Raw genomic sequence first — 8,840 nt, forward strand, 5'->3', positions numbered from 1 at the left:
TTTTTAGGACCATGAAAATACTCTGTGATACCATAGTGATAGATACATGCCATTATACATTTGTCCAAACCCATGGAATGTATAACACCAAGAGTGAACCCTAACATAAACCACAGACTTTGAGTGACAATGATACATTAGTGTAAGTTTATCAACTGTGACAAAACTACCTCTCTTGTGGGGGAGGTTGATAATGGGGGAGGCTATGCATTGGTGGGGACAGGGAGTATGTGGAAAATCTTTGTACCTTTCCCTCAATTTTGCCATGAACCTAAAACTTTTCTTTAGAAAGTCTAAAGTAAAAAAAGTATGTATTCATCTTGTGCAGCACTGTCTCCCCAGTGCCTAACAGAAGGCTTGACAAATAGTGTTTAATAAATTGCTATTAAATGAATTAATGACTAATTTGTTAGATGGACTTGGTTTAAATCCAAACTCAACCACTTTCTGGATGGAGAAATATGAACAAATTATTCCTATAAACCTCAGTTTCCTCATTGAAAATCAGGATATAATAAAATCTAATTCACTGAATTTTTGTGAAGAGCAAGTCATGTACTATGTATGATGTGCTTTGTTAACTATAAGGTGATTCAGATATATTAGAAACCATTATTATCATGTGTAAGGATCAAAGCATGTAAGATTTCCCCAGAGTGAAACCCAGTCTACCCTGCACCATATAAACTCCCCAAACATTTCCTAGCCTTTATCTCTCAATATTGCCAGATTGGCAGAGAAAATTTATTTCCAACAAGCTAAATGTGTTCTGAAATCCAGAAGGGCTCAGCATGGACCATAAGATGACAAACTATAGTCTTTATGGTTGTATGTGAACATACTAGAGAATAAGTAAATGTGTGCATCCTATACCTGTTCAACCCAGCATTAAATTATACCATCCCACATTGGGACCTTTCTATGAATCTAGATTCACTTTGCAGATTATAGCTCCTTAATTTATGCCTCAAGATATACCATATACTTCTCTTGTCTCCTCTGCCCTGCAAATATGGATGTCATGCTCTATCCACATGAAGTACTAGTGGATACAGAAGGGTATACAGTATGGACCATTTGGGATTATTTGTTGTAAGTCATATAAGTATTTGGTGCATTGGAAAAGCTATGGCCCTAAAAAAGTAAACATGGGTGTCCGTTTCCCATATATATGCTCTTTAAAGTATGTAAAAGAATCATCCAGGTTCAAGTGAGTCTGGCTTTCAGCTAAACGTTGTGCCTGGCCCAGATGCCCAGAATGAGAGATATATTGCTGGAGGAGGTGTGATATTGGATCTCCACAAAAGATATATGTTAAAGATGGCATGATATTGCATCTCAACTGCTTTGAAGGTATGATCTATATAAAACTATGAGGTACCTCCCTAGGAGGAAGTCTGTATAATAAAATCCACATCCCATTTTAAAAGATAGCATCAGACCCCCTTCACCCACTTTGTCCATCCTCTACCCCCCCTCCCTCTGGTGCTCATCAGTTTGTCTTCTGTGTTTATATGTCTGATTTTGCTTTTGTTCGCTTGTTTATTCATTTGCTTTGTTTTTTAAATTCTACATATGAATGAAGTCACATGGTATTTGAGATATAGGCCTCTTGTTATGGTAAGAATTAAGTCACAGGAATAAAAAGCATAGCACAGAGAATATAGTCAGTGATATTGTAATATTGTAACTATACTTAAATTAAAAAATTAAAATAAAATAAAGAATTAGAAACCAGTATGAATGGGAATCCATGGGCCTACATCATAACGATTGGATTAAAAAGTGTTTGTAGTGAGTTGAAAACTTTGTAACTTAATTTTAAAAACATGATTTTTAAATGATACTCATGAAAGGAAGAGCCATAAACCCCTATTTTAGGACATGAAGTGGCTGTTACAACACCTTACTTTAAAGATTGATAAGTAGGGGCGAAAAAAAAAGTTTCTACCTTCCATTCATGTAGGCATTCTGGGGTGGCCAAATAGTCTCAGTTAATCAGAAAATCTCTTCTTTCTAAAAACTAAAGGAAGAAAGAAAAGAAAAGAAAAGAAAAGAAAAGAAAAGAAAAGAAAAGAAAAGAAAAGAAAAGAAAAGAAAGGAAAAGAAAAAGCCAATTCATGGAAGGAATGGGAGAGCCAGAAAACCATCATTCTGTAACCCCTAAAGAAATGAGCATATGCAAGATTTATCAACTGGTCTAAAAAAAAATCAGGAGGTAAGGTTAAAGAAGACCCAGACATCTGTTTAGTTCCACTATAGCTACCCCGTGGATTGCTTTCTAGACTCTAGACTCAAGGGGAAAGTAGAACAGTGAAATAGAGGGATCAGACTGTCATCATTCTCATCCTGAGATCAATCTTATTATCACTAATGATAATAATCATTATCAATCAGATGTTAAAGTAGTTCGAGATATAATGTAATATGCAAACTGCAACAACTAGGAAATATGCTAGTTGAAGTTGTTGAGTTTGAATCCATCAAGATTTAGGCCTAAGCTTACATTTCCCTGTCCATAGAAAATGTAGGGATGGAAGATTAAGCTGAGCACAAGGAAGCAACTAAATTTGTCCTGTACGGTAGCCTGTAGCCAATGTGGTAGCTACTTAAATTCTAATTTAAATGAAATTTAAAATAAAAAACAAATTACAAATTCAATTGCTTAGTCATGCTAGCTATATTTCAAGAGCTCAAGAGCCACATGTTGTTTGTCTATCTTATTGTTTAGCATACATATGGAAAATTTCCATCGTGGCGGAAAATTTTATTGGACAGTTCTGAAAAAGCTAAATGAGAAGTTAAGACCTTCCATAGCTGGATCTACTCAATAAATCAGTTTCCTGAGGCTGAGAGAGGTGAGGAAACTGCAGAAGAAAAGTTTGAAGCTCCCGAGGCTGGTTCATGAGGTCTAAAGAAAGAAATCATCTCCATAACATCAAAATGCAAGGCGAAGCAGCACCTACTGACATAGAGGCTGCAAGTTATTCAGAAGATCTAGCTAAGAGAATTAATTAAAGGAGTTACACTAAACAACAGATTCTCAGTGGAAATGATAAAAAATTCTACTGGAAGAAAATGCCATCTTGGACTCTCACAACTGGAAAGAAGAAGTCAGTGCTTGGCTTCAAAGCTTCAAAGGACAGGCTGACTTTCTTTTTAGGGGCTAATGCAACTGATGACTTTAAGTCAAAGCCTCTGCTCATTTACCATTCTGAAAATCCTAAAGCTCTTAAGAATTATGCTAAATCTACTCTGCCTGTGCTTTATAGATGGAACAACAAAGCCTACATGACAGCATATCTGTTTACAACATGGTTTATTGAATACTTTAAGCCCACTGTTGAGACTTACTGCTCAGGAAAAATATTCCTTTCAAAATATGACTGCTCTATGACAATGCAACTAGTCATCCAAGAGCCCCTGATAGAAATGTACAATGAGATTAATGTTGTTTTTTATGCCTACTAACTAAACATTCTGTAGCCCATGGAGCAAGGAGTAATTCCAACTTTCAAATCTTATTACTTAATAAATACATTTTGTAAGATATAGTTGCCATATCTAATAATTCCTCTGATGGATATAGGCAAGGCAAATTGAAAATTTTCTGGAAAGGATTCACCATTCTAGATGCCATTAAGAACATCTATGATTCATTGAAAAAGGTCAATATCAACATTAACAGGAGTTTGAAAAGACTTGATTACAACCCTTGTGTGTGGCTTTGAGAGGTTCAAGGCTTCAATGGAGGAAGTAACTGTGGGTATGGTAGAAACAGCAAGACAACTAGAATTGGAAGTGGAGCCTGAAGATGTAACTGAATTGCCGCAATCTCATGTTAAAACTTTTAACAGATGAGTTTTTTTTACAGATGAGCAAAGAAATTAGCTTCTTGAGATGGAAACTACATCTGGTAAAGATGCTCTGAAGATTGTTAAAATGACAATAAAGGATTTAGAATATTACATAAATTCAGTTGATAAAGCAGTGGCAGGTTTTGAGAGGATTGAGTCCAAGTTTCAGAGAAGTTCAACTGTGGTTAAAAATCTATCAAACACCATCACATGCTACAGAGAAATAGTTTGTGAAAGGAAGAGTCAATTGATGCAGCAAACTTTACTGTAGTCGTATTTTAAGAAATTGCCACAGACACCCCAACCTTCAGCAACCCTGATCAGTCAGCAGCCAACACCATCAAGGCAAGACCTTCCATTAGCAAACAGATTATGACTCACTGAAAGCTTAGATGGACAGCACTTTTTAGCAATGAAGTATTGTAACTAAGTAATTAGGTATGTATATTGTTTTTGCACACTTGATAGACTACGGTATATCTAACCATAACTTTTATATGTGCTAGGAAACCCAAGAATAATCATTTGAATTGCTTCATTGCAATATTTGCTTTATTGAAGTGGTCTGGAACTGAACATGCGATATCTCCGAGCTGTGCCTATATAGTTTTTAACATCTTAGTTTCATGTCTTTCGGCAGTTTGGAAAAATATCTCAGACATTATCCCTTCAGATATGGATTCTCTGTGATTCTCTGGAGGTACTTTGTACCTCCAAGTGTACCTATATCAAATCTTTTTATGTGTTCCACATGTCTGTTAAGCTCTTTTCTGTACTTTCCATTAGTTACTAATTCTCTTTATCTGTGCCTATCTCCTATTAAACTCATCCTCTGAGGGGTTAATTTCAATTATTGGGCTTTCTTAATTCTATAATTTCGATTTATTTATTTTGTTTATAGAATGTAATTCTTTGTCAAAATTCTCCATCTTGTCATTAATTCCCTGAATCATAGTTAGAAAAAAAAAAAAACACCTCTATGTTAGAAAACTCCATTTACCATATATCCTGTGAGTTGTTCTTATTATCTGATTTGTACCTTATATTTTTGTCAAGTTGAATCTTCCAATATTACCGTTATAAAAACTGACTCCTAGGGGTGCCTGGGTGGCTCAGTAGGGTGAGCCTCTGACTCTCGGTTTCAGCTCAGGTCATGATCTCACAGTTTGTGAGTTCAAGCCCCACGCAGGGCTCTGTGCTGATGTCACAGAGTCTGCTTGGGATTATCTCTATCCCTCTCTCTCTGTCGCTTACTCGTTCTCTCTCTCTCAAAATTAGTAAGTAAAAACTTAAAAAAAACTGAATCCTAAATTTTATGTATAAAATTTGTGGTCCAGAACTGGCTGAACACATTTGAATATATATTTAAGAATATTTTACTTGCGATATGCCATTACGTTGAACTCCAATTTTAGAGGAAATCATGGAAAGCCAAAAATATGCATTATATTCATTGTTAATACAAGGAATGATAAAATTAAATATATCTGTAAGTTCACATATACTAGGTCATAATAATACCACTTTAATGTTTACAAAAAACTTTTATATGTACAGTTTATTTATTTTTTGAATAATTTTAGTAACACATAATAATTTACATTTTAAAAACAAGAAAATGGAGTCCCAGAAAGAGTAAACAAATCTTCCAACATCATACATTTGCCTAATAAGGAGCATGACCAGTATTCCAATTCGGTTTTCTAGGTCCAACTCCTGAGTTCTTTCTATTGTATGACATTTACCATTGCCTTCCTTATTTGAGAATAGACAAAATGAAGAAAAGCACTAACGTTGTCCTCCTTCTTTGGTTTGTATTCATTGGATTGATTTTGGTTTGAAATTCTCCTTCAAGATCAAAAGCATGCAAATATCATACTGAAGGAAGCAACAAGTGCTTTCTCCCTCATATCCTTTTCTAGGATTATTATGGATTATTGTAATTAACATCTGAATTTAACTGAACTTATGATCTTCACTGTAGGAAAATTGTTGGTGGTTCATTATACATAAGGGACATTCTTACCAGAAGAGTCTAGAATTCAGATGGCTTTAGAGAAGACCATATAATGTATTTAACAGACTCCATATTATCCCCTGGCATATACTTTCTTCCTGTTTCTTTGCTGAGTTTCTTCTGTGTATATCCTTCCATCATTGTCTTTCAGCAAATTTCTTTAGCCTAAAACATTCTCTCTTCTATAAAGACTTTAAAAAAGTCAGCTATTATTTTTGCCCAGCGACTATCTAATCCACCTTCTACCAATAATAGCATCTGATTTTCCTTTGGGCAACCATTTGTTCTCACCCACAATTCATGTGATTCTAGTGGGCCAATCCAATCCCTCTTTCTAGTCCCAGGAATTGTCGCAAGAACTAGATGTGGCCAATCAGAGCTTTTCTCACCCCCACCCCACCATGCTGACTGATAGAAGACTGTAAGACTGGATGTGTAATTCAATTAAGGCAATCGATATAAAGGCTAGGACTTTTTTCTGGAATTATGAGCCATAAAATCCCCATCTCTGATAGGCTTATTACATAGGTAAGGTATATACCTAAAGCTCTCTAGAAAGAGGAAGCTTATCTGAGGATGGAGCTGGTATAAAGGAAAGAATAACTGAGAGATGCAACTGTGAATGACATCATGCAGAGTTCTTGTATTCGGCTGTGTCTGAAGTTGCTGATCTACCTCTGAAGCTTATATGAGTCCTTCACTCCATTAATATTTAAGCCAATTTAACCTAAGTATGTCAAATTCCACTTGACCTTGTATTCCCTCTGTTGTGTTCTTCATGGAACAACATATTTATATTTGCTGTATCCCTTTCCACAAATAGACTATGGATTCCTGTTAAGTCAAAGTAGTATAATAATCTCTACCCCATCAGTGCTTAGTAGTGTTTCTGCCTCATAAAATATTCTCAGTAAGTGTGGGGGAAAAAAAGCAACATAGAAGAACAAGATGAGCGAAGAGAGATTGGGATGATCATAGAGCCCAAATTTTAGGATGGCCATTTATTCCCTTTTATTCTATTTTCATATCACACAAAGCAAGCAAGGAAATCAAGAATTGCCCTTTGAATTTTCCACGCTGCTCTCACACAAAGGCTGATAATGTGCCATAAATTATATTGACAGAGTTGATATTATATATTCCATCTTATTGTCAGAACATATGCTGGATGATGCATCCTCAATTTTTTTATTCAAAAAATATGACCATTGTACTTACTCATAAGCGAGAGAATTATATTCGCCAAGTAATAAATCTTGTCTGTCACTAAAACCCACAGGCCAATGCATTTCAGGATATGATGAAATCCCTCTTGTATTGACCCCAAAGTGCAGGATTCCTGTGAGCAGTGACAGGCGAGCTGAAATCACTTGAGCTTGTAAAAATAGTCAGAAGGAATACTTAAAAGCTTGCAGTCAAAGCGGAGTAAAATGTTGCTAATGGAGAAAAAAAAATGCTTGCTTTCAAATACAGTTACTGAAAGAAGCTAAATTAAAGTGTCAGATGCAACAGCAGAGGCATCTTCTCTTTGGTTAAAAAATAATAATGCATAGCAATCATTCTAGTTATTAGCTCAGATACTCTCTTTTGTATCGATCTTCATATTGATCTGCTAGAACAGGCAGTAAAAGCAGTCTAATCTTACTTAAATGTATCTTCAGTTTTCTGCAAGACAGGAGTTTCTATAGAGAGCAATAGATGATCTTATACAATAAGTTTTCTTATTGTGTTATTTTTGTTTATAAACACTAACCACTAACATGCTTGTCACAGTGACTATTAAAGCCCACAATTGAAAAAGTATATAATTTTACAGGTTGGGGAAATTAAATTTGAGGAATCATCTTCCTGGTTTTTCGTTTGCTTCCTGGTCAGTCATTAATCAGAAATATTACAGGAAATAGAAATTATAATATTGCTAATAGTAAGATAATTAGACCCTGGAGCTAGGCTGCTTGTGTTTAAAACCCAGCTCAACTATTATAGGACCCTGGGCATGTTATGACACTACTCTATGTAGTCTCAATTTTCTTGGCTTTAAGCTAAGAATGAAAATCACAGCACCTAATTAATAGGATGGTGGTAAAAGTTAAATAAGTTGATGTTCATAAAGGTCTTGGAATATTGCCTGGCACGGAAGAAGTGCTAAATAGATATAAATTATTGTCTTGTGATCTCTGATATATGTATATATGTATATCTGAATATAAATATACATACACCCACGTGTATATGCATGTTATATATATACAGTATGTATGCATATGTATATATACATATATGTTCTATATGCATATGTATATACACATATGTATGTTATATATATAACAAAAGCTATAGTATTTTGGGAAAATAAGTTAGGAACCTTTTACAACTCTTCTCAGAGGAGCAAGACCCAGTGGCAGAACACAAACCTACCTGAACGGAGGAAAAGTCTAACTTGTTCAGCTAATGACGCCTTCTTCATTCTTCAAGCCTCCCTAAAGAAGTAGCCCGAAAACACATGAATGTGATGATGCTCCTGTGGTCTTGCTGAACATGACTGACAGCCACAGGTTGATTGTTGAATCGTGCAGTCTTGAGAACCAGTGTCTGGGCCCAATACCAGGCTTCACAGCTTACAAAATATACACCCTTATTAAATACATCACTTACTTGCCTGTGTTTCAGTTTTCTTATCGATAAAATGGAGATAATTAAGAATTTCGGGGCGCCTGGGTGGCGCAGTCGGTTAAGCGTCCGACTTCAGCCAGGTCACGATCTCGCGGTCCGTGAGTTCGAGCCCCGCTTCCGGCTCTGGGCTGATGGCTCGGAGCCTGGAGCCTGTTTCCGATTCTGTGTCTCCCTCTCCCTCTCTCTCTGCCCCTCCCCCGTTCATGCTCTGTCTCTCTCTGTCCCAAAAATAAAATAAACGTTGAAAAAAAAAAATTAAAAAAAAAAAAAAAAGAATTTCTACCTCATAGGAA

At 35.8% G+C, this 8,840-nt stretch overlaps 1 pseudogene; it reads left to right on the top strand.

Annotated features, from left to right (window-relative positions):
• Nucleotides 1-1,012: 1,012 nt before the first annotated feature.
• On the top strand, nucleotides 1,013-5,056 carry LOC123383060 (annotated as a pseudogene).
• The last annotated feature ends 3,784 nt before the right edge of the window (nucleotides 5,057-8,840 follow it).

Source organism: Felis catus, chromosome F2, assembly GCF_018350175.1.
Source record: "Felis catus isolate Fca126 chromosome F2, F.catus_Fca126_mat1.0, whole genome shotgun sequence".
Lineage (NCBI taxonomy): Eukaryota > Metazoa > Chordata > Mammalia > Carnivora > Felidae > Felis > Felis catus.